A 24,831-nucleotide genomic window follows, 5' to 3' on the forward strand; every position below is an offset into this window, starting at 1 on the left:
GCTACTGTATATAAGCTTGGTTTCAGTTCTTAAGATACAAAACAGGAAATCTGTTTCTAATGAGTTACACTTTACTGGAGTTTTTCATTGTACCTTAAACAGTAAATATATGCTAGACATAATGATGTATTCAAAGCAAATACTAGCCTTAGAATTAGGGCCGGACTGGGACCAAAAATAGGCCCGGGCATTTTAAGGCAAAGCAGCTCACTCCTTCCCCCATTTTTTATTTAGCCACCCACATACACACACTCATATGCATGCACACCACACATATAAACACGCATATGCATGCACATTACATATATACACACACCCATATGCACGCACACCACACATACTCACTTATATGCATGCACACCACACATATAAACATGCATATGCATGCACATTACATATATACACACACACATATGCACACCACACATACATAGGCATGCACACTACACATATACACAAGCATATGCATGCACACCATACACGCACACCACTCATACACATGCTCATAAGCATGCACACCACACATACACACTCATATGCATGCACACCACACATATAAACACCCATATGCATGCACATTACATATATACACACACACATATGCACACCACACATAAATATGCATGCACACTACACATATACACAAGCATATGCATGCACACCATACACGCACACCACTCATATACATGCTCATAAGCATGCACACCACACATACACACTCATATGCATGCACACCACACACATAAACACGCATATGCATGCACATTACATATATACACACACATATGCACACCACACATAAATATGCATGCACACTACACATATACACAAGCATATGCATGCACACCATACACGCACACCACTCATACACATGCTCATAAGCACGCACACCACACATAAGCACTCATATGCATGCACACCACACATACACACTCATATGCATGCACACCACACACACACACACACCCATATTATAATCTATCAACAGAGCTCAGCAAAAGTAAATGCATTCATGTAGTATTGTTTAATTACATGTCCCTTTAAGAGAATTTTAGATCTATATTGAAAAGAATCATTGCTTCTTTTACAGTATCTTCCACTAGAGAATAAGCAGCTGATGCTCATAATTCCAATTTATTCCCCATCACAGGATTTACAGAACAGATACAGACCAAACACAAACACTATACTAAAACTAGTCAGCAGACTTTGTCCATCAACCTATCCCACAGCTACATTCTCTCTGAGATGAGAAAGAAATTTCCCGGTCTGCTCATGGGCGGCACATTGTTTGCAATACATTTCAGCCACGCAGATTTTAAGATTTTAACATAACACCAGTGATTACCCAAGATAATGTTGTGAATATTATTGTGAGTTGATAGTTAAAGATGACTATTTAGTATCAGTTAAGACAAGTGAAATAAAACAGCCCTCAGTATGATACATGTGAGGGAGCACTCCCATTTATAACCCCACACGAACGCTGGAATCTGTTCAAATCTAAAAATCATTACAATGAGGATGCTGTACGGAAAATAAAAGCCTACCACAAGTCTATTAATCACTGCAGCTATTTCACGGTCAGAAAGACTTGCTTGTGGTTTGTATTTATCTGGCACTAGAGGAATATTGCGCACCTGATGTTCTAGTTATCCAGAAGAATTCATGATTCAGGACATTGTGCGTCTAAATCTTTGCACACTTTTCCCGGTCTGCTCATGGTCCCGCCCACCTCTTTACTCCCATACTATATCATGCATAATGCCTTTACACTGAGTTTCATATATAGTGAGCTGAGCACTCTACTAAAGGACACAAAACACACAGCATAATATGGAGGCATTATGGCACCCACACTGCTCATCACAAATATTGCTTGACAGCTGGAGTTTATTTCTGTGGCGGCACACTCCTGGCTCGTTTGCAGTGCACGACCTGTTAAGCAAGCCAGGTGGTGAGCAGGGTGGGTACCGGAATGCCTCCATATTATGCTGATTGCTGTGTGGTCCGGGTCAGGCAGTAGAGTGCTCAGTTTACTACGTAGGAAATTCAGTGCACAGGCATTACAGGCATGATAGTATGGGAGTAAAGAGGTGGGCAGGACCATGAGCAGACCGGGAAATTACTTTTTTACTGAACCAGTGTCGGCTGAAATGTATTGTAAAAAATGTGCCGCCCCCACTAAAAAAAAAAAAAATGACAGTACACATTTTCATAAGAACCCTCTGTGGGCCTTTTGCAGGCAGCTATCAGCCCCGGTGCAGTGGCTGTGGCACCGCTTGCACAACTGGTATGTCCGCCCCTGGGTTAACGCTTTTGTCCCCAATGAATGCAACAATTAAAAAAAAAGTAAGAAGAGTTCACCAGTCACTGTGTGCCATGAAAAAGTGCGGTCTGCCCGCTTGGAAATGGCCCTTGCAAGTAACATTGAAAGCACCCGGTATGTGCTGTAATAGTGTGCAGAACTAAGTTAACCAGGCGGCCCACCGGGCATTTGCCCGGTATGCCCTATGGTCAGTCTGGGCCTGCTTAGAATAATATGCAGATGTATTTTTACAATTATATTAGTTGTTTAAATATTTAAATATAAGCATAAATGTTTAGTCTATAAAGTACTTTAGTTTCCATCTAAAGGGGAGGAGAGTCCACTGCTTCATTCATCATGTGTGGGAATTAAGAACCTGGCCACCAGGAGGAGGCAAAGACACCCCAGCCAAAGGCTTAAATACCTCCCCCACTCCTCTCATCCACCAGTCATTCTTTGCCTTTCATCACAGGAGGTTGGAGAAAAAGAAAGGGGATTGGGATAAGCGCTCTAAAAACAGAGCAGATCTAGGAATATTAAATTATATATGTTGTGCAAATATGCAAATATAAATGATAATGTATATTAATAATCGCAAACCATGGATGAGTATAATATTTAATAATCTGGGTTGACAATAAATTATTCACATAAAGATAAAAAATATATAAGAGATGATGCCGGCATCTGACAAGTAAAAACAAGAGTTATCATCACTATGTAAGTGAAATGTTAGAGCAAACATACAGAGGAAAAATGTCCGATAAATAATGGGGCGTAAAAACAAATAAACAATGTCCGTGATACTTCAACACCTAAGGAGCCCAATGATGTGAGATTACTACAGTGATATATATCAACAAGTTACGTGATCTTCTGCTGTGCACAGACAACGATGTAGGTTGATCCGATGAGGAGAAAGATGAGACGCTCACAGTCCATGAAAAGGCGCCTGAGTGCAAGGTGTTTCGTTAGTGGAGACGTCAGATCCTGTGGCTGTGTTGCGAGATTCAATGAATCTGAAAGTGATTCTGTGTATCCGCTGTATGAAACAAAGTCTTTCTGAATGATAGAGTTGAGTTCAGATGGTTCTAATAACTTTAGATTACACAGAACAAGTGACATAAGAACCACAACTAGTTATACATATTAAAACCAAATCTTGCAGTGAAAAATTATCAGGAATTATTCATATGGTATGTTAATAAAAACTTTAAAAACAAACGATGAACCTGAGTCATTCAGCACAGAAATTGTAAAATCCTATACACGTATAGACAGGGATTATTCATATGTCTAAACTCTGATAGTGTAGAGAGTTAGAGTTAGAGATGAACCTGTATCAAGTGTAAATGGGTATATCCCACACTAGACTGAAATACCAAATGATAGTAAGCAAATTCTACGCGTTTCAGCAGATTGGACTGCCTTTATCAAGATCAATGTAATTTGCAGTATTTAAGACAAACTAGTAGATTATTAAAAACCAGAATCAGAGAACACTTGCTATGTATTGAACATGGCACAGACAACACAGCCCTCTATAAACATTTTAGAGAACCCCACTATAAAGATACAAAAGCACTGAAATATTGGGGTATTAAGAAAATTTATAATGACCCCAGAGGAGGTAATATTGAAAAAAAGACTTTTAAAAGCAGAACCTGAATTAATCTATAGTTTTAAGACACTATGGGGCCTAGTTATCAAGCCGTCAACCTCAAATACGCTGGAATTCCACAGCGTATTTGTGGCGAGGCTGATTCGCCTTAGTTATCAAGCCCTAGATACCGGCAAAAGTAGAATTTTGTGACGTAAACTTCGATCCGCCGGACTCAGTCCGACACAGATCGATTCTTACGTCACTCCAGATGTTCCGCACAAAAGTGCGGCACAATCTGACTACTTTTGCTAGTTATCAAATGACTAGCAGGTACGCTCGGCACTTTTCCGGCCCAGCGTACCTGGTTTTCAATCCGCCGCCCTGGAGGCGGCGGATCCCATAGGAATCAATGGGAGTCTGACCATAGCGAAAGTTCATGTTCGCTGCTGCCCAACATCCCATTGATTCCTATGGGAGCTGTCTACACCTAACACCCTAACATGTACCCCGAGTCTAAACACCCCTAATCTGTCCCCCCTACACCGCCGCAACTAAATAAAGTGTTTACCCCCTAAACCGCCGCTCCCGGAGCCCACCGCAAGCTAGAATAAATGTATTAACCCCTAAAACCGCCGCTCCCGGAGCCCACCGCAACTATAGTAAATGTATTAACCCCTAAACCGCCACTCCCGGAGCCCGCCGCAACTATAATAAATGTATTAACCCCTAAACCGCCGCTCCCGGAGCCCACCGCCACCTACATTATACCTAGTAACCCCTATCCTGCCCCCCTATACCGCTGACCTCTATAATAAAGTTATTAACCCCTATCCTGCCAATCCCGCACCTCGCCGCAACTAAATAAATAGTTTAACCCCTAAACCGCTGCTCCCTGACCCCGCCGCAACCTATATTAAATTTATTAACCCCTATCCTGCCCCCCCCTACACCGTCGCCACCTATAATAAATTTATTAACCCCTATCCTGCCCCCCACTACACCGCCGCCACTGTAATAAAATTATTAACCCCTAAACCTAAGTCTAACACTAACCCTAACACCCCATAACTTAAATATTAATTAAATAAATCTAAATAATATTTCTATTATGAACTAAATTAATCCTATTTAAAACTAAATACTTACCTGTAAAATAAACCCTAATATAGCTACAATATAAATAATAATTATATTGTAGCTATCTTAGGATTTATTTTTATTTTACAGGCAAATTTCAATTTATTTTAACTAGGCACAATAGCTATTAAATAGTTATTAACTATTTAATAGCTTACCTAGCTAAAATAAAGAGAAATTAACCTGTAAAATAAAAACTAACCTAAGTTACAATTACACCTAACACTACACTATACTTAAATAAATTATTCTTATTTAAAACTAAATACTTACCTGTAAAATAAACCCTAAGATAGCTACAATATAATTAATAATTACATTGTAGCTATCTTAGGATTTATATTTATTTTACATGTAACTTTGTATTTATTTTAGCTAGTTAGAATAGTTATTAAATAGTTATTAACTATTTAATAACTACCTAGCTAAAAGAAATACAAAATTACCTGTAAAATAAATCCTAACCTAAGTTACAATTAAACCTAACACTACACTATCATTAAATTAATTAAATAAATTAACTACAAATAACTACAATTAAATACAATTACATAAACTAACTAAAGTACAAAAAATAAAAGAAGCTAAGTTACAAAAAATAAAAAAAATAGGTTACAAACATTTTAAAAATATTACAACAATTTTAAGCTACTTACACCTAATCTAAGCCCCCTAATAAAATAACAAACCCCCCCAAAATAAAAAAATGCCCTACCCTATTCTAAATTAAAAAAGTTCAAAGCTCTTTTACCTTACCAGCCCTTAAAAGGGCCATTTGTGGGGCATGCCCCAAAGAATTCAGCTCTTTTGCCTGTAAAAGAAAAATACAACCCCCCCCCAACATTAAAACCCACCACCCACATACCCCTAATCTAACCCAAACCCCCCTTAAAATAACCTAACACTAATCCCCTGAAGATCATCCTACCTTGAGTCGTCTTCACTCAGCCGAGCAGCCATGGAACCGAAGAGGAGACCTGGAGAGGCAGAAGTTATCCTCCAAGCGGCGCTGAAGAAATCTTCCATCCGATGAAGTGATCCTCCAAGCAGCGCTGAAGAAGTCTTCTATCCGGGCGATGTCATCTTCCAAGCGGGGTCTTCAATCTTCATCCCGCCGACGCGGAACATCCTTCTTTACCGACGGACTACCGACGAATGAAGGCTCCTTTAAGGGACGTCATCCAAGATGGCGTCCCTTCAATTTCGATTGGCTGATAGAATTGATTGAATCAGCCAATCAGATTCAAGTTCAATCTGTTTGGCTGATCCAATCAGCCAATCAGATTGAGCTCGCATTCTATTGGCTGATCGGAAACAGCCAATAGAATGCGAGCTCAATCTGATTGGCTGATTGGATCAGCCAATTGGATTGAACTTGAATCTTATTGGCTGATTCAATCAGCCAATCAGATTTTTCCTACCTTAATTCTGATTGGCTGATAGAATCCTATCAGCCAATCGGAATTGAAGGGACGCCATCTTGGATGACGTCCCTTAAAGGAGCCTTCATTCGTCGGTAGTCCGTTGGTAAAGAAGGATGTTCCGCGTCGGCGGGATGAAGATTGAAGACCCCGCTTGGAAGATGACATCGCCCGGATAGAAGACTTCTTCAGCACCTCTTGGAAGATGACATCGCCCGGATGGAAGACTTCTTCAGCGCCGTTTGGAGGATCACTTCATCGGATGGAAGATTTCTTCAGCGCCGCTTGGAGGATAACTTCTGCCGCTCCGGGTCTCCTCTTCGGTTCCATCGCTGCTCGGCTGAGTGAAGACGACTCAAGGTAGGATGATCTTCAGGGGATTAGTGTTAGGTTATTTTAAGGGGGGTTTGGGTTAGATTAGGGGTATGTGGGTGGTGGTTTTTAATGTTGGGGGGGTTGTATTTTTCTTTTACAGGCAAAAGAGCTGAATTCTTTGGGGCATGCCCCACAAAAGGCCCTTTTAAGGGCTGGTAAGGTAAAAGAGGTTTGAACTTTTTTAATTTAGAATAGGGTAGGGCATTTTTTTATTTTGGGGGGGTTTGTTATTTTATTAGGGGGCTTAGATTAGGTGTAAGTAGCTTAAAATTGTTGTAATATTTTTAAAATGTTTGTAACCTATTTTTTTTTATTTTTTGTAACTTAGATTTTTTTATTTTTTGTACTTTAGTTAGTTTATGTAATTGTATTTAATTGTAGTTATTTGTAGTTAATTTATTTAATTAATTTAATCATAGTGTAGTGTTAGGTTTAATTGTAACTTAGGTTAGGATTTATTTTACAGGTAATTTTGTATTTCTTTTAGCTAGGTAGTTATTAAATAGTTAATAACTATTTAATAACTATTCTAACTAGCTAAAATAAATACAAAGTTACCTGTAAAATAAATATAAATCCTAAGATAGCTACAATGTAATTATTAATTATATTGTAGCTATCTTAGGGTTTATTTTACAGGTAAGTATTTAGTTTTAAATAGGAATAATGTATTTAAGTATAGTGTAGTGTTAGGTGTAATTGTAACTTAGGTTAGTTTTTATTTTACAGGTTAATTTCTCTTTATTTTAGCTAGGTAAGCTATTAAATAGTTAATAACTATTTAATAGCTATTGTACCTAGTTAAAATAAATTGAAATTTGCCTGTGAAATAAAAATAAATCCTAAGATAGCTACAATATAATTATTATTTATATTGTAGCTATATTAGGGTTTATTTTACAGGTAAGTATTTAGTTTTAAATAGGATTAATTTAGTTCATAATAGAAATATTATTTAGATTTATTTAATTAATATTTAAGTTAAGGGGTGTTAGGGTTAGTGTTAGACTTAGGTTTAGGGGTTAATAATTTTATTACAGTGGCGACGGTGTAGGGGGGGCAGGATAGGGGTTAATAAATTTAATATAGGTTGCGGCGGGGTCAGGGCGCGGCGGTTTAGGGGTTAAACTATTTAGTTGTGGCGAGGTGCGGAATTAGCAGGATAGGGGGTTAATAACTTTATTATAGAGGGCGACGGTATAGGGGGGGCAGGATAGGGGTTACTAGGTATAATGTTGGTGGCAGTGGTGTCCGGGAGCGGCGGTTTAGGGGTTAATACTTTTATAAGAGTTGCTGCGGGGGTCTAGGAGTGGCGGTTTAGGGGTTAGTAACTTTATTTAGTTGCGGGGGGCTCCGGGGGCGCCGGTATAGGGGGTAGAACAGTGTAGTTTAGTGTGGGTGCTTAGTGACAGGCTAGCAAGAAAGCTGTAAAAAAGCCGAAGAGCAGCGAGATCGGATGAGTGATAACTCTCACAGTCCGCTGCTCATCGCCCCGTACTTGGTGCGCGGCTTTTTGACAGCTTTTTTGATAACTTAGGCGAATTTTTGCAGGTCTGCGGCGGCGATGTGAGGCGAGCTTAGGCGGGCGTATTGGGCCGGCGAAGGCAGGTAAAATAGACACGTTGATAACTACCCCCCTATATCCCTATGGCCTAAATTCAGAACTCGATCTAAATCAAATATTATAATCACTTTTTCCAAATATTTTCTAACATTACCATTTCTACTAACATTATAGAACATTCCCTAGACCTCCCAATTGCAAACTAGAGCTTCAAATAAAGTTAATTTAAAACAGTAATTGTCTAGATATCAAAATCACATTTCCAGTATGAATTTCTAAAACATTTGAACATAAAAATCAAAAACTACACAGTAAAAACAGAACCTATGATAATATTTATGATTTTGAATCAAATAAGAACTGTAATGCCTAATGAAATGAACAGGTAGAAAATAATACAAAATGAACAATAAGAATATTAAATGAAATGCTCAACTTTACCTATGTATTTATACAATTTTTACTCTGGTCTCAAAGTGATCAAAAGACTTTGAATATATATAAGCTTAAGGTTATATAAAGACTTGATCAATATTACTCAAAAAAAGGGAAACGTATCACACAAAAAAGTGAACTGCAAAATGAAAACAAAAATACCTATGGAAATACAATAAAGGGTTAATCGGTAAGTGCTTAAAAAGGAGGATTTGAATTCTGTCAGGTATCTTGACAAAGGCATCCCGCCGAAACGCGTAGATCACCTGACTGGACCTCACTTGAATTGAATGTGTGCACACACTATCAGCTTCTTGTAAAACGGAACAGACCGGTAAAAGGCCAAAGCTGGAACCTGTCATCTCCATCTTGATATGGAATATAACCCATTGTACAACAAATTATTCTGAGACAAACATCAAGTGACAAAGCCGAACGGAAATCCTAGGAACAGTGATCCTGAGGGATTAGCGTTGTGGAGCTCTCTCACGACAACAACATTTTTTTCTCCTAAACCGCAAGCACTACCGATTCAAGGAAAAAAAGAAAGACATAACGAAAAACTGGCAAATCGAAAATACAAGCCCGGTATCCAAAGGTGAGCAGTATCCTAAGATAAATCTATATTACTTCAAAGACTCACATAAGAAAATATCTAAAATTATATATTTGGAAAATAAAACAGCTTATGATATATTTGTAACGAGGAACAAAACATGAAATAACAACTGTTACAAAGTTATCATGTTCACAGGATTCAAGTTCAATATACATTCCTAGGAACCAACATATTGCAACTCTTACTAATTATAGACTACAACTCTGGGGCCCATTTATCAAGTTCCGTATGGAGCTTGAAGGGCCATGTTTCTGGCGAGTCTTCAGACTCGCCAGAAACACAAGTTATGAAGCAGCGGTCTAAAGACCGCTGCTCCATAGCCCTGTCAGCCTGCTCTGAGCAGGCGGACAGCAAACGTCGGAAATCAACCCGATCGAGTACGATCGGGTTGATTGACAGCTCCCTGCTGGTGGCCCATTGGCCACGAGTCTGCAGGGGGCGGCGTTGCACCAGCAGCTCTTGTGAGCTGCTGGTGCAATGCTGAATACAGAGAGCCTATTGCTCTCCGCATTCAGCAAGGTCTTGTGGACCTGATCCGCACTGTCGGATCAGGTACGCAAGACCTTTGATAAATAGGGGCCTATATATAAAACCAACGATAAAATATTTACAGACCTTTCTTTCCCTTAATGACGAATCTGCCAATGAACTTCCAATATTAATGTTTTCTAGTCTGAAATAATTGCAAAGACCAATATTCGCTAATTTAGCCCTACAGCGCCACCTATTGTTCTTTACTTTAATCACTTACACTATCTTTTGAGGAGTATAGTGTCATTTCAGGTGTAGCAGCTAATTGACCAGTTTGTAGACTATTCTATATCCTCTTGTTTTGGGGCTAAAGCCCTATTGCTAAATTTTGTGCTGTAGTACGTAATGCTACAAATAAGTTGCAGCTACAAGTAGAGCACTAAACTGTATAATCCCCAACTGAACCCCCATCCAATAAGATGTAAGTCATTTCTATTGGTTGATTTGAACTTTATAAGTTAATAGCTGGGGTGTTTGGGAAGAGCGGTTATGGAACTGGCGTTTGCAATTGAATATATTTTTGGTAGGGGCTAATATTTTTTCTTCTTACAATTGGGGTTATGGTTGGGGGTTGGTCTGAGAAGGGGGAGCACTGTATACAATACTTCACTAATAAATATGATTTAAAACAGTAAGTACCAGTGAGGTGCAGTGTCTCCGAGATACTGTGAATTTTGTTTACATTTACTGTAGGCTGCTTTACCAAGTGTGGGAGTGTGCTACATTTAGTTCAAGTGCATTGTGATTAGAGAGAAGCCCGCAACAATTTTTAAGAAAACAGAGGTGCAGAAGAGAACAGCAAATAATCTGATAGATTACGAGTTTTGTCAGTAAAGACTTGCGTTGCTAACAAGCCTTTTTTTTCCAGCCGCTCACTTTAAACCAACGCTGGTATTACAAGTTTCTGAATGGCTGCGTTAGCCTCAGAAAAGTGAGTGGTTGAGCAAATTTAGCTCCACTTCTCACTGTAATACCAGCGTTTCTTACGTAGCGGTAAGCTGGCTAAAATGTGCTCGTGCACAATCTCCCCATAGGAAACAATGGGGCTGAGACGGCTGAAAAAAAAACCTACACCACCCTGCAAAAAAGCAGCGTTCAGCTCCTAACGCAGCCCCATTGTTTCCTATGGGAAAATACTTTCTAAGTCTACACCTAACACCTTAACATGAACCCCGAGTCTAAACACCCCTAACCTTACACTTATTAACCCCTAATCTGCCACCCCCGGCATCCTCGCCACCTGCTTTATATTATTTACCCCTAATCTGCCGCTCTGGACACCACGCCACCAACATTATACCTATGAACCCCTAATCGCCGACATCTACATTATATTTATTAACCCCTAATCTGCCGCCCCCAATGTCGCCGCCACCTACCTACAATTATTAACCCCTAATCTGCCGCCCCCAACGTCGCCGCTACTATATTAAATGTATTAACCCCTAAACCTAAGTCTAACCATAACACCACCTAACAAATCTATTTTTAATAAATCTAAATAAAATTACTATAATTAAATAAATTATTCCTATTTAAAACTAAATACTTACCTATAAAATTAACCCTAATATAGCTACAATATAACTAATAATTACATTGTAGCTATTTTAGGATTTATTTTTATTTTACAGGCAACTTTGTATTTATTTTAACTAGGTAGAATAGTTATTAAATAGTTATTAACTATTTAATAACTACCTAGATAATAAAAATACAAATATACCTGTAAAATAAACCCTAACCTAAGTTACAATTACACCTAACACTACTCTATAATTAAATTAATTACCTAAACTACCTACAATTAAATACAATTAAATTCAACTAAATTACGAAAAAAAACACTAAATTACAGAAAATAAAAAATAAATTACAATATTTTAAACTAATTTCACCTAATCTAATCACCCTAATAATAATAAAAAAATAATAATAATAAAATTCCCTACCCTACACTAAATTACAAATAGCCCTTAAAAGGGCCTTTTGCGGGGCATTGCCCCAAAGTAACCAGCTCTTTTACCAGCCCTTAAAAGGGCTTTTTGTGGGGCATTGCCCCAAAGTAATCAGCTCTTTTACCTGTAAAAAAAAATACAATACCCCCCCAACATTAAAACCCACCACCCACATACCCCTACTCTACAACCCACTCAATCCCCCCTTAAAAAAACCTAACACTACCCCCCTGAAGATCACCCTACCTTGAGCCGTCTTCACCCAGCCGGGCCGAAGTCTTCATCCAATCCGGCAAGAAGAGGGTCCTCCAGAGGGTCTTCATCCTATCCGGGCAGAAGAGGACATCCAGACCGGAAGAAATCTTCATCCAAGCGGCATCTTCTTTCTTCATCCTTCCGGAGCAGAGCGGCACCATCTTGAAGACCTCCGACGCGGAACATCCTCCTTGACCGATGACTAGACGACGAATGACGGTTCCTTTAAATGACGTCATCTAAGATGGCGTCCCTCGAATTCTGATTGGCTGATAGGATTCTATCAGCCAATCGGAATTAAGGTAGGAAAAATCCAATTGGCTGATCCAATCAAAAAAAAAAAAAAAGTATACATGGATAAGGTTTACCTGCCTCTTTGTCTGCCTGCCTGCCTGCCTGCCTGTCTGTTTTTACAAAAGATAATTATCTTTATTTGAAATTGACATGTGTTTTTAAGGAATTGCAAGATACAGTTGTTTCATTGAATATCACCACTTTCAGGGGATATTACAAATGCATAGTTGCTTTAAAAAATCAAAGAAAAAAGCCTACCGCACCCGGTGTTCCCAGGCGGTCTCCCATCCAGGTACTGACCGGGCCTGACGCTGCTTAACTTCCGAGATCAGACGGGATCGGGTGCATTCAGCGTAGTGTGGCGGTAGGCATTGGCTGCCTGTACCCAGCACAAATTAAGCTTGCACATGCCTTCATTCACAGCTTTGTAAACAATGGAAGAGATAAAATGGGGTTACAATTTTGACCGCAAATGAATAAATAAAAAAGGCCAGTACAAGCCCAGAATAACTCGCTGACCCATGACAAAAAGTATACATGGATAAGGTTTACCTGCCTCTTTGTCTGCCTGCCTGCCTGTCTGTCTTTACAAAAGATAATTATCTTTATTTTAAATTGACATGTGTTTTTAAGGAATTGCAAGATACAGTTGTTTCAATGAATATCACCACTTTCAGGGGATATTACAAATGCATAGTTGCTTTAAAAAATCAAAGAAAAAAGCCTACCGCACCCGGTGTTCCCAGGCGGTCTCTCATCCAGGTACTGACCGGGCCTGACGCTGCTTAACTTTCGAGATCAGACGGGATCGGGTGCATTCAGCGTAGTGTGGCGGTAGGCATTGGCTGCCTGTACCCAGCGCGAATTAAGCTTGCACATGCCTTCATTCACAGCTTTGTAAACAATGGAAGAGATAAAATGGGGTTACAATTTTGACCGCAAATGAATAAATAAAAAAGGCCAGTACAAGCCCAGAATAACTCGCTGACCCATGACAAAAAGTATACATGGATAAGGTTTACCTGCCTCTTTGTCTGCCTGTCTGTCTGCCTTTACAAAAGATAATTATCTTTATTTGAAATTGACATGTGTTTTTAAGGAATTGCAAGAAACAGTTGTTTCAATGAATATCACCACTTTCAGGGGATATTACAAATGCATAGTTGCTTTAAAAAATCTAAGAAAAAAGCCTACCGCACCCGGTGTTCCCAGGCGGTCTCCCATCCAGGTACTGACCGGGCCTGACGCTGCTTAACTTCCGAGATCAGACGGGATCGGGTGCATTCAGCGTAGTGTGGCGGTAGGCATTGGCTGCCTGTACCCAGCGCGAATTAAGCTTGCACATGCCTTCATTCACAGCTTTGTAAACAATGGAAGAGATAAAATGGGGTTACAATTTTGACCGCAAATGAATAAAAAAGGCCAGTACAAGCCCAGAATAACTCGCTGACCCATGACAAAAAGTATACATGGATAAGGTTTACCTGCCTCTTTGTCTGCCTGCCTGCCTGCCTGTCTGTCTTTACAAAAGATAATTATCTTTATTTGAAATTGACATGTGTTTTTAAGGAATTGCAAGATACAGTTGTTTCAATGAATATCACCACTTTCAGGGGATATTACAAATGCATAGTTGCTTTAAAAAATCAAAGAAAAAGCCTACCGCACCCGGTGTTCCCAGGCGGTCTCCCATCCAGGTACTGACCGGGCCTGACGCTGCTTAACTTCCGAGATCAGACGGGATCGGGTGCATTCAGCGTAGTGTGGCGGTAGGCATTGGCTGCCTGTACCCAGCGCGAATTAAGCTTGCACATGACTTCATTCACAGCTTTGTAAACAATGGAAGTGTAAGGTTTATCCAATAAAGGAACACAATTACAGATATTGTTTGTAATATTATGTAAGGTAATATATAACGAAAACAAGTTAAGGATGATTTATAATATGTATGTCTCACTGCTGGTAATGAATACCCAATAACTGTAAGGCAATCTGATCCAGCAGTGAATTTATCTAGAATGATTGTGAAATAAAACCAAACTTAATATGGTTTAATAAAGAGTTAGATTAGAATATGCAGCAAAATTATTATGTAGCAGGGAAAAGGTCTAATCATCAGAAATGAGTGGCAAGAGGAAAATCAGTATTGATAACTTTTGAGGAGTTCAATATTGCAGAGGAAACTTCGATAATCACAATTGTTATAATTAGAAGGCAGAGACAAGATTATCAAAACTACGAAATAGCAAAACAAGTAAATGAATGTTATTCCCCAGTTAAGTATGGTACTTCAGAGATTAGTCACATTTACTACCTTATCCCATAGAGAGTTCTCCCTTTTGCCTGTCAGCAATGCGGTTTAGTGCTGAGCTGAGATGCTGATTAGCGTAAACCGGAAGTTCCGGTTTCAGTCCGGTGGAATTCTGGGAGCTGTAGTTCAATTGCAGAAAAGAATAATAATAACGATAAAACGGGTAAACACTTGCTGAAGAAATAATAAAGTTAGTTAAAGCTTGCCAGGTCAGAATACTTATAGTTGTTAGATGGGGGATGACTGGAAGGAATCCTGTCCTGGGAAGGAGAGCTGAGAATGGTGCAGCTTACTCGAGCAGCGATGAAAGTTTCACCTTGCAGGTATGAGAATGAGGCTTGGTACTCAGGTGCTCAGAGGAACGGATTAGAATAACTAAGCAATGATGCTTAGTTGTTCTAACTATTTAAAGGGGAATTACCCAATCAGCAGAAAGAACGAATTAAAGGCACAGTAACCCTTACAGGACCCCCTGCTCAAGGACGCTGTTCCACAGCGGTAGGACGAGGTCTGTCGGGGTGACGGCGATGAAATGAGGAAATTAACCTGGGAGCATTGACACTGGATGCAGGTTCCCAAGAATCCTCATCAGAAGAGAAATTCTTCCAGTGAATAAGATATTGCAGGGCACCCTGGCGTAACCTAGAGTCCAGAATGGACTGGACTTCGAATTCATCCGGATCAAGGAGAATTGGAGGAGGAGGTTGTAGAATGTTGGATACTCTCTGCTCCTTGTAAGGCTTCAAAAGTGACACATGTATTGTTGGGTGAATACGGAGAGTATCAGGAAGTTCGAGAGTGACAGCGTTCTGATTTACTATTCCTTTTATGCGATAGGGTCCGATGAAAAGACTTGCCAACTTTTTACTGGGTAGTTGTAATTTTAAGTTTTTTGTGGACAACCAAACCTTTTCTCCAATAGAATAATTTGGTGGGGGTCTTCTGCGTAAATCATAGAACTTCTTTTGTGTAGCTTGTGAGTTCTCAATATTTTGACGAATGAAGTTGAAATTATCAACGAGTGAATTGTGTAACTCATCCACCAAAGGAAAATTTAAATCGTCATTTGAATCCAGAAGAAAGGTTGGATGGTATCCATAATTAGCATAAAAAGGTGTAAGTTTTGTTGAGGAATTTACAGAATTATTATATGCGAACTCAGCAGTGGATATGAAGTCAATCCAGTTGTTTTGATGGAAAGAACAAAAACATCTTATGTATTGTTCCAACCACTGATTCACACGTTCTGCCTGACCATTGGTTTGTGGATGGAATGATGTAGAGAATCTATGATCTATTTGAGTGAGATCACATAATTTCGACCAGAACCTAGAGGTAAACTGCGTGCCTCTATCTGTTGTGAGGATAGAAGGAATTCCGTGTAATTTTACGATGTTGTCTAAAAACAGTTGTGATGTTTCTGCCGAGGTTGGCAATTTGTGAAAAGGTAGGAAATGAGCCATTTTCGTGAAAATGTCAACCACCACAAAAATTGTAGTTTGATTTTTTGATGGAGGTAAATCAACGATGAAGTCCATTGAAAGATGTTGCCATGGTTTGGTGGGTATAGGAAGTGACATGAGTAATCCATAGGGAGGTTTTCTCTCTGGTTTGGACGTGTTGCATATGATGCAAGTTTGAATGTGTTGTTGAACACTCTCTCTCATCTTTGGCCACCAAAATGACCTCTTAAGTAAGTCAAGAGTGCGTTGGATTCCTGGATGTCCAGAGAGGGGAGTATCGTGGTGGTTTTGTAGAAGTGTTAGTCTCAATGAAACAGGTACATAGATCCTACCTTTGTGATAATAAATTCCGGATTTGTTTAGATAAGTAGAATGATCTAGATCGGTTTCTTGACTGGTATGCCTTTTTAGATCTGATATAAAGGTGTTAGTGAAACCGATGAAATGATGTTTGGGTATGATCTCAGTAGGATGGTCTTGGGGATCAGGTTTTTGAGGTAACCTTGAGAGAGCATCTGCTTTACCGTTCTTATTTGCTGGTCTGTAAATAATGTTAAAAGAGAACCTAGAAAAATAGAGGCTCCATCGAACTTGTCTTGCAGATAAAGTTTTGTTTGATTGTAAATATTGGAGATTTTTATGGTCGGTATAAATTTTGATAGGATGTTTTATACCTTCCAGTAGATGTCTCCAGTATTCAAGAGCCTGTTTTATAGCGAGAAGTTCTTTGTCTCCGATAGGATAATTCCTCTCTGCTGGAGTCATAACTTTGGAATAATAAGAGATGGGGTGAATTGGACTATTTAGATCCATTTGTTGAGATAACACAGCCCCGATTGCGAAGTCTGAGGAATCGACTTCTAAGATATAATAGAAAGAAGGATTTGGAAATGTCAGAATGGGTGCAGTAGTAAAAAGATTTTTCAAAGTTGTAAAAGCTACCTCAGCTTCTGGAGTCCATTGAAATGGAATAGATATACTGGTTAATTTTGTCAGTGGTTTTGCAACTTTAGAGAAATCTCTAATAAATTTTCTGTAATAGTTTGAGAACCCTAAGAACCTCTGTAGGTCCTTCCTTGTCTTAGGTATCTCCCAATTGGACACAGCCTCGACCTTTTCTTGTTGCATTTCTATGCCAGTTGGGGATAAATTGTAACCCAGAAAAGTTACTTTGTCGGTATGGAAAAGACATTTTTCAGGTTTCGCATATAGTTTATGTAATCTTAAACATCGGAGTACTTCTGTCACATGTTCTACGTGGTCAGTATAATTCTTTGAATAGATTAAAATGTCATCCAGGTATATAACAACACTAGTATCCAGAAGATCGTGGAAAATGTCGTTAATAAAGTGCTGAAAAGTGGCAGGGGCATTACATAACCCGAACGGCATAACGAGGTATTCGTATAAGCCGTATCGGGTCCTGAATGCCGTTAGCCACTCATGCCCTTCTTTAATCCTGATGAGGTTGTAGGCTCCTCTCAAATCCAATTTGGTGTATATGGTGGCTTCTGACAGGCGCTCAATGAGCTCTGGTATGAGTGGTAGGGGATAACGATTTTTGATTGTTACTTTGTTTAGTTGTCGATAGTCGATAATGGGTCTGATAGTGGAATCTTTATTACGCACAAAGAAAATGCCAGCTCCTGCTGGTGAAGTTGATGGTCTGATAAACCCTTTCCTGAGGTTTTCTTCAAGGTAAGCCTTAAGATGTTCAAGTTCCGGCTGACTAAGAGGATAAAGGTGACCAAATGGGATGGATGCTCCGGGCTGTAGATCGATGGGACAGTCATACTGTCTGTGGGGTGGTAGGTTTTCAGCTTCTGTCTTGCTGAAAACATCCTGGAATGTTAAATACTCCAGAGGAATCGGAGAATCCGTTGAATCACTTTTTAGACAATTTTGAATTTTTAAACAATGATTGCTACAGAAATGTGAGTTAAACTTAATATGTGCAGGTGACCATTGTATTACTGGATTATGTGTTTGTAACCAATTAATACCTAATACTACAGGATAGTTAGGTGAGGGTAAAACATCAAATGAAATGAGTTCACTATGACCTAATGAGGTCATGTGAATAGGTATAGTTTGATGAGTAACAGGACCTGTAGTTATGGGTGAACCATCAATCACACGGACAAAGATAGGTTTTGTTTTGCGAATAAGGGGGATTTTATTGGATTTAACAATTTGTAAATCTATAAAGTTGCCATAGGCTCCTGAATCTATAATCCCATCAATCGTCAGATGTCTTTGATCCCACTGTAGAGAGAGTGACAGAGTGAAATAGGCTGAGTTAAGTACATTCAGAATTGTAGAAATAGTAGAAACAGACTTACTGCGTTTGTTCTTTTGAAGGACAGGGCAGTCTTGGACGGTATGTTGAGGGTTTGCACAGTACATGCATAAGGATTTTATCCTACGTCTAAGTCTTTCTTCCGGTGTGAGCGGACCTCGGGCTATACCTATCTCCATAGGTTGTTCAGCCGCTTTTGAGGTTGTAGGTATATCTCGTGAGCTTTGTCCTGAAAACATTTTAGGACGAACATCTGAATTAAATCGTTCAGCACGTCTTTCACGTAGTCTGCGATCTAACAGTGTGGCCGTTCTCATTAATGCTTCAAGAGTCTTAGGCAATTCGACTCTGGCAAGCTCATCTTTGAGACTATCAGCAAGACCCAGTCTGAATTGGTTGCGCAGTGCAACTTGGCTCCATTGGGAGTCAGAAGCGTATAACTTAAAGTCAGCGACATAGTCCTCGACTGGCCTTTTACTCTGTTTAAGATTCCTCATAGAGGATTCTGCAGTTAATTGCACATCTTTGTCCTGATATAGGTTATCAAGTGCATCAAAGAATTCCTCTAGTGACCCCAGTAGTGGATCTTCTGTCTCACACAGGTTATCCACCCATGAGCGGGGTTCACCTTTCATAAATGATATAATACTCAGAACCTTGACCCTCTCAGTTGGGTATGTTCTGGGTTTTAGTTGAAACAAAAGTTGACAGGAATTTTTAAACTGTCTATAGAATTTACGGTTACCAGAAAAAGGTTCAGGTAACATAACTTGAGGTTCTGGGTTATGCTCCTGAGGTGTAGGTCTAAGGCTTAATGAATCTCTTATAATAGCCCTTAGTGATTGATTCTCAAGTTGCACATCATGGACTGCTTGTGCAAGTTGATCAACTTTCTGAGACAAGTTATACACAATTTGTGGAACATCTGTTGGTTCCAATTCCATTTTTTTAGGCTTAGTTATTATGTAAGGTTTATCCAATAAAGGAACACAATTACAGATATTGTTTGTAATATTATGTAAGGTAATATATAACGAAAACAAGTTAAGGATGATTTATAATATGTATGTCTCACTGCTGGTAATGAATACCCAATAACTGTAAGGCAATCTGATCCAGCAGTGAATTTATCTAGAATGATTGTGAAATAAAACCAAACTTAATATGGTTTAATAAAGAGTTAGATTAGAATATGCAGCAAAATTATTATGTAGCAGGAAAAAGGTCTAATCATCAGAAATGAGTAGCAAGAGGAAAATCAGTATTGATAACTTTTGAGGAGTTCAATATTGCAGAGGAAACTTCGATAATCACAATTGTTATAATTAGAAGGCAGAGACAAGATTATCAAAACTACGAAATAGCAAAACAAGTAAATGAATGTTATTCCCCAGTTAAGTATGGTACTTCAGAGATTAGTCACATTTACTACCTTATCCCATAGAGAGTTCTCCCTTTTGCCTGTCAGCAATGCGGTTTAGTGCTGAGCTGAGATGCTGATTAGCGTAAACCGGAAGTTCCGGTTTCAGTCCGGTGGAATTCTGGGAGCTGTAGTTCAATTGCAGAAAAGAATAATAATAACGATAAAACGGGTAAACACTTGCTGAAGAAATAATAAAGTTAGTTAAAGCTTGCCAGGTCAGAATACTTATAGTTGTTAGATGGAGGATGACTGGAAGGAATCCTGTCCTGGGAAGGAGAGCTGAGAATGGTGCAGCTTACTCGAGCAGCGATGAAAGTTTCACCTTGCAGGTATGAGAATGAGGCTTGGTACTCAGGTGCTCAGAGGAACGGATTAGAATAACTAAGCAATGATGCTTAGTTGTTCTAACTATTTAAAGGGGAATTACCCAATCAGCAGAAAGAACGAATTAAAGGCACAGTAACCCTTACAGGAAGAGATAAAATGGGGTTACAATTTTGACCGCAAATGAATAAATAAAAAAGGCCAGTACAAGCCCAGAATAACTCGCTGACCCATGACAAAAAGTATACATGGATAAGGTTTACCTGCCTCTTTGTCTGCCTGCCTGCCTGTCTGTCTTTACAAAAGATAATTATCTTTATTTTAAATTGACATGTGTTTTTAAGGAATTGCAAGATACAGTTGTTTCAATGAATATCACCACTTTCAGGGGATATTACAAATGCATAGTTGCTTTAAAAAAATCAAAGAAAAAAGCCTACCGCACCTGGTGTTCCCAGGCGGTCTCCCATCCAGGTACTGACCGGGCCTGACGCTGCTTAACTTCCAAGATCAGACGGGATCGGGTGCATTCAGCTTAGTGTAGCGGTAGGCATTGGCTGCCTGTACCCAGCGCGAATTAAGCTTGCACATGCCTTCATTCACAGCTTTGTAAACAATGGAAGAGATAAAATGGGGTTACAATTTTGACCGCAAATGAATAAATAAAAAAGGCCAGTACAAGCCCAGAATAACTCGCTGACCCATGACAAAAAGTATACATGGATAAGGTTTACCTGCCTCTTTGTCTGCCTGCCTGCCTGCCTGCCTGTCTGTCTTTACAAAAGATAATTATCTTTATTTTAAATTGACATGTGTTTTTAAGGAATTGCAAGATACAGTTGTTTCAATGAATATCACCACTTTCAGGGGATATTACAAATGCATAGTTGCTTTAAAAAATCAAAGAAAAAAGCCTACCGCACCCGGTGTTCCCAGGCGGTCTCCCATCCAGGTACTGACCGGGCCTGACGCTGCTTAACTTCCGAGATCAGACGGGATCGGGTGCATTCAGCGTAGTGTGGCGGTAGGCATTGGCTGCCTGTACCCAGCGCGAATTAAGCTTGCACATGCCTTCATTCACAGCTTTGTAAACAATGGAAGAGATAAAATGGGGTTACAATTTTGACCGCAAATCAATAAATTAAAAAGGCTAGTACAAGCCCAGAATAACTCACTGACCCATGACAAAAAGTATACATGGATAAGGTTTACCTGCCTCTTTGTCTGTCTGCCTGCCTGTCTGTCTTTACAAAAGATAATTATCTTTATTTTAAATTGACATGTGTTTTTAAGGAATTGCAAGATACAGTTGTTTCAATGAATATCACCACTTTCAGGGGCTATTAAAATGCATAGTTGCTTTAAAAAATCAAAGAAAAAAGCCTACCGCACCTCTTGTTCCCAGGCGGTCTCCCATCCAGGTACTGACCGGGCCTGACGCTGCTTAACTTCCAAGATCAGACGGGATCGGGTGCATTCAGCGTAGTGTGGCGGTAGGCATTGGCTGCCTGTACCCAGCGCAAATTAAGCTTGCACATGCCTTCATTCACAGCTTTGTAAACAATGGAAGAGATAAAATGGGGTTAAAATTTTGACCGCAAATGAATAAATAAAAAAGGCCAGTACAAGCCCAGAATAACTCGCTGACCCATGACAAAAAGTATACCTGGATAAGGTTTACCTGCCTCTTTGTCTGCCTGCCTGCATGCCTGTCTGTCTTTGCAAAAGATAATTATCTTTATTTTAAATTGACATGTGTTTTTAAGGAATTGCAAGATACAGTTGTTTCAATGAATATCACCACTTTCAGGGGATATTACAAATGCATAGTTGCTTTAAGAAAATCAAAGAAAAAAGCCTACCGCACCTGGTGTTCCCAGGCTGTCTCCCATCCAGGTACTGACCGGGCCTGACGCTGTTTAACTTCCAAGATCAGACGGGATCGGGTGCATTCAGCGTAGTGTGGCGGTAGGCATTGGCTGCCTGTACCCAGCGCGAATTAAGCTTGCACATGCCTTCATTCACCGCTTTGTAAACAATGGAAGAGATAAAATGGGGTTACAATTTTGACCGCAAATGAATAAATAAAAAAGGCCAGTACAAGCCCAGAATAACTCCCTGACCCATGACAAAAAGTATACATGGATAAGGTTTACCTGCCTCTTTGTCTGCCTGCCTGCCTGTCTGTCTTTACAAAAGATAATTATCTTTATTTTAAATTGACATGTGTTTTTAAGGAATTGCAAGATACAGTTGTTTCAATGAATATCACCACTTTCAGGGGATATTACAAATGCATAGTTGCTTTAAAAAATCAAAGAAAAAAGCCTACCGCACCTGGTGTTCCCAGGCGGTCTCCCATCCAGGTACTGACCGGGCCTGACGCTGCTTAACTTCCGAGATCAGACGGGATCGGGTGCATTCAGCGTAGTGTGGCGGTAGGCATTGGCTGCCTGTACCCAGCGCGAATTAAGCTTGCACATGCCTTCATTCACAGCTTTGTAAACAATGGAAGAGATAAAATGGGGTTACATTTTTGACCGCAAATGAATAAATAAAAAAGGCCACTACAAGCCCAGAATAACTCGCTGACCCATGACAAAAAGTATACATGGATAAGGTTTACCTGCCTCTTTGTCTGTCTGCCTGCCTGTCTGTCTTTACAAAAGATAATTATCTTTATTTTAAATTGACATGTGTTTTTAAGGAATTGCAAGATACAGTTGTTTCAATGAATATCACCACTTTCAGGGGATATTACAAATGCATAGTTGCTTTAAAAAATCAAAGAAAAAAGCCTACCGCACCCGGTGTTCCCAGGCGGTCTCCCATCCAGGTACTGAACGGGCCTGACGATGCTTAACTTCCGAGATCAGACGGGATCGGGTGCATTCAGCGTAGTGTGGCGGTAGGCATTGGCTGCCTGTACCCAGCGCGAATTAAGCTTGCACATGCCTTCATTCACAGCTTTGTAAACAATGGAAGAGATAAAATGGGGTTACAATTTTGACCGCAAATGAATAAATTAAAAAGGCTAGTACAAGCCCAGAATAACTCACTGACCCATGACAAAAAGTATACATGGATAAGGTTTACCTGCCTCTTTGTCTGTCTGCCTGCCTGCCTGTCTGTCTTTACAAAAGATAATTATCTTTATTTTAAATTGACATGTGTTTTTAAGGAATTGCAAGATACAGTTGTTTCAATGAATATCACCACTTTCAGGGGCTATTAAAATGCATAGTTACTTTAAAAAATCAAAGAAAAAAGCCTACCGCACCTCTTGTTCCCAGGCGGTCTCCCATCCAGGTACTGACCGGGCCTGACGCTGCTTAACTTCCAAGATCAGACGGGATCGGGTGCATTCAGCGTAGTGTGGCGGTAGGCATTGGCTGCCTGTACCCAGCGCAAATTAAGCTTGCACATGCCTTCATTCACAGCTTTGTAAACAATGGAAGAGATAAAATGGGGTTAAAATTTTGACCGCAAATGAATAAATAAAAAAGGCCAGTACAAGCCCAGAATAACTCGCTGACCCATGACAAAAAGTATACCTGGATAAGGTTTACCTGCCTCTTTGTCTGCCTGCCTGCATGCCTGTCTGTCTTTGCAAAAGATAATTATCTTTATTTTAAATTGACATGTGTTTTTAAGGAATTGCAAGATACAGTTGTTTCAATGAATATCACCACTTTCAGGGGATATTACAAATGCATAGTTGCTTTAAGAAAATCAAAGAAAAAAGCCTACCGCACCTGGTGTTCCCAGGCTGTCTCCCATCCAGGTACTGACCGGGCCTGACGCTGTTTAACTTCCAAGATCAGACGGGATCGGGTGCATTCAGCGTAGTGTGGCGGTAGGCATTGGCTGCCTGTACCCAGCGCGAATTAAGCTTGCACATGCCTTCATTCACCGCTTTGTAAACAATGGAAGAGATAAAATGGGGTTACAATTTTGACCGCAAATGAATAAATAAAAAAGGCCAGTACAAGCCCAGAATAACTCCCTGACCCATGACAAAAACTATACATGGATAAGGTTTACCTGCCTCTTTGTCTGCCTGCCTGCCTGTCTGTCTTTACAAAAGATAATTATCTTTATTTTAAATTGACATGTGTTTTTAAGGAATTGCAAGATACAGTTGTTTCAATGAATATCACCACTTTCAGGGGATATTACAAATGCATAGTTGCTTTAAAAAATCAAAGAAAAAAGCCTACCGCACCTGGTGTTCCCAGGCGGTCTCTCATCCAGGTACTGACCGGGCCTGACGCTGCTTAACTTCCGAGATCAGACGGGATCGGGTGCATTCAGCGTAGTGTGGCGGTAGGCATTGGCTGCCTGTACCCAGCGCGAATTAAGCTTGCACATGCCTTCATTCACAGCTTTGTAAACAATGGAAGAGATAAAATGGGGTTACAATTTTGACCGCAAATGAATAAATAAAAAAGGCCACTACAAGCCCAGAATAACTTGCTGACCCATGACAAAAAGTATACATGGATAAGGTT

At 39.8% G+C, this 24,831-nt stretch overlaps 13 non-coding genes across 13 annotated transcripts; all 13 read right to left on the bottom strand.

Moving 5' to 3' along the window:
* Positions 1–12,751: 12,751 nt before the first annotated feature.
* LOC128665271 (5S ribosomal RNA) lies at positions 12,752–12,870 on the bottom strand. The gene has a single exon (XR_008403043.1). It is a non-coding gene; the product is annotated as a 5S ribosomal RNA (ribosomal RNA).
* Positions 12,871–13,221: 351 nt separating this feature from the next.
* LOC128665268 (5S ribosomal RNA) lies at positions 13,222–13,340 on the bottom strand. The gene has a single exon (XR_008403040.1). It is a non-coding gene; the product is annotated as a 5S ribosomal RNA (ribosomal RNA).
* Positions 13,341–13,687: 347 nt separating this feature from the next.
* Positions 13,688–13,806, bottom strand: LOC128665285 (5S ribosomal RNA). Its single transcript, XR_008403056.1, has one exon. It is a non-coding gene; the product is annotated as a 5S ribosomal RNA (ribosomal RNA).
* Positions 13,807–14,156: 350 nt separating this feature from the next.
* On the bottom strand, positions 14,157–14,275 carry LOC128665399 (5S ribosomal RNA). Its single transcript, XR_008403152.1, has one exon. It is a non-coding gene; the product is annotated as a 5S ribosomal RNA (ribosomal RNA).
* A 6,478-nt stretch (positions 14,276–20,753) lies between these two features.
* On the bottom strand, positions 20,754–20,872 carry LOC128665269 (5S ribosomal RNA). Its single transcript, XR_008403041.1, has one exon. It is a non-coding gene; the product is annotated as a 5S ribosomal RNA (ribosomal RNA).
* A 359-nt stretch (positions 20,873–21,231) lies between these two features.
* LOC128665434 (5S ribosomal RNA) lies at positions 21,232–21,350 on the bottom strand. The gene has a single exon (XR_008403175.1). It is a non-coding gene; the product is annotated as a 5S ribosomal RNA (ribosomal RNA).
* A 350-nt stretch (positions 21,351–21,700) lies between these two features.
* Positions 21,701–21,819, bottom strand: LOC128665273 (5S ribosomal RNA). The gene has a single exon (XR_008403045.1). It is a non-coding gene; the product is annotated as a 5S ribosomal RNA (ribosomal RNA).
* A 356-nt stretch (positions 21,820–22,175) lies between these two features.
* LOC128665276 (5S ribosomal RNA) lies at positions 22,176–22,294 on the bottom strand. The gene has a single exon (XR_008403048.1). It is a non-coding gene; the product is annotated as a 5S ribosomal RNA (ribosomal RNA).
* A 351-nt stretch (positions 22,295–22,645) lies between these two features.
* Positions 22,646–22,764, bottom strand: LOC128665200 (5S ribosomal RNA). Its single transcript, XR_008403032.1, has one exon. It is a non-coding gene; the product is annotated as a 5S ribosomal RNA (ribosomal RNA).
* A 351-nt stretch (positions 22,765–23,115) lies between these two features.
* LOC128665265 (5S ribosomal RNA) lies at positions 23,116–23,234 on the bottom strand. The gene has a single exon (XR_008403038.1). It is a non-coding gene; the product is annotated as a 5S ribosomal RNA (ribosomal RNA).
* A 354-nt stretch (positions 23,235–23,588) lies between these two features.
* On the bottom strand, positions 23,589–23,707 carry LOC128665274 (5S ribosomal RNA). The gene has a single exon (XR_008403046.1). It is a non-coding gene; the product is annotated as a 5S ribosomal RNA (ribosomal RNA).
* A 356-nt stretch (positions 23,708–24,063) lies between these two features.
* Positions 24,064–24,182, bottom strand: LOC128665278 (5S ribosomal RNA). The gene has a single exon (XR_008403049.1). It is a non-coding gene; the product is annotated as a 5S ribosomal RNA (ribosomal RNA).
* Positions 24,183–24,533: 351 nt separating this feature from the next.
* Positions 24,534–24,652, bottom strand: LOC128665229 (5S ribosomal RNA). Its single transcript, XR_008403035.1, has one exon. It is a non-coding gene; the product is annotated as a 5S ribosomal RNA (ribosomal RNA).
* Positions 24,653–24,831: the final 179 nt, after the last annotated feature.

Source organism: Bombina bombina, chromosome 6 (assembly GCF_027579735.1).
Source record: "Bombina bombina isolate aBomBom1 chromosome 6, aBomBom1.pri, whole genome shotgun sequence".
In the NCBI taxonomy this organism is placed as follows: Eukaryota; Metazoa; Chordata; class Amphibia; order Anura; family Bombinatoridae; genus Bombina; species Bombina bombina.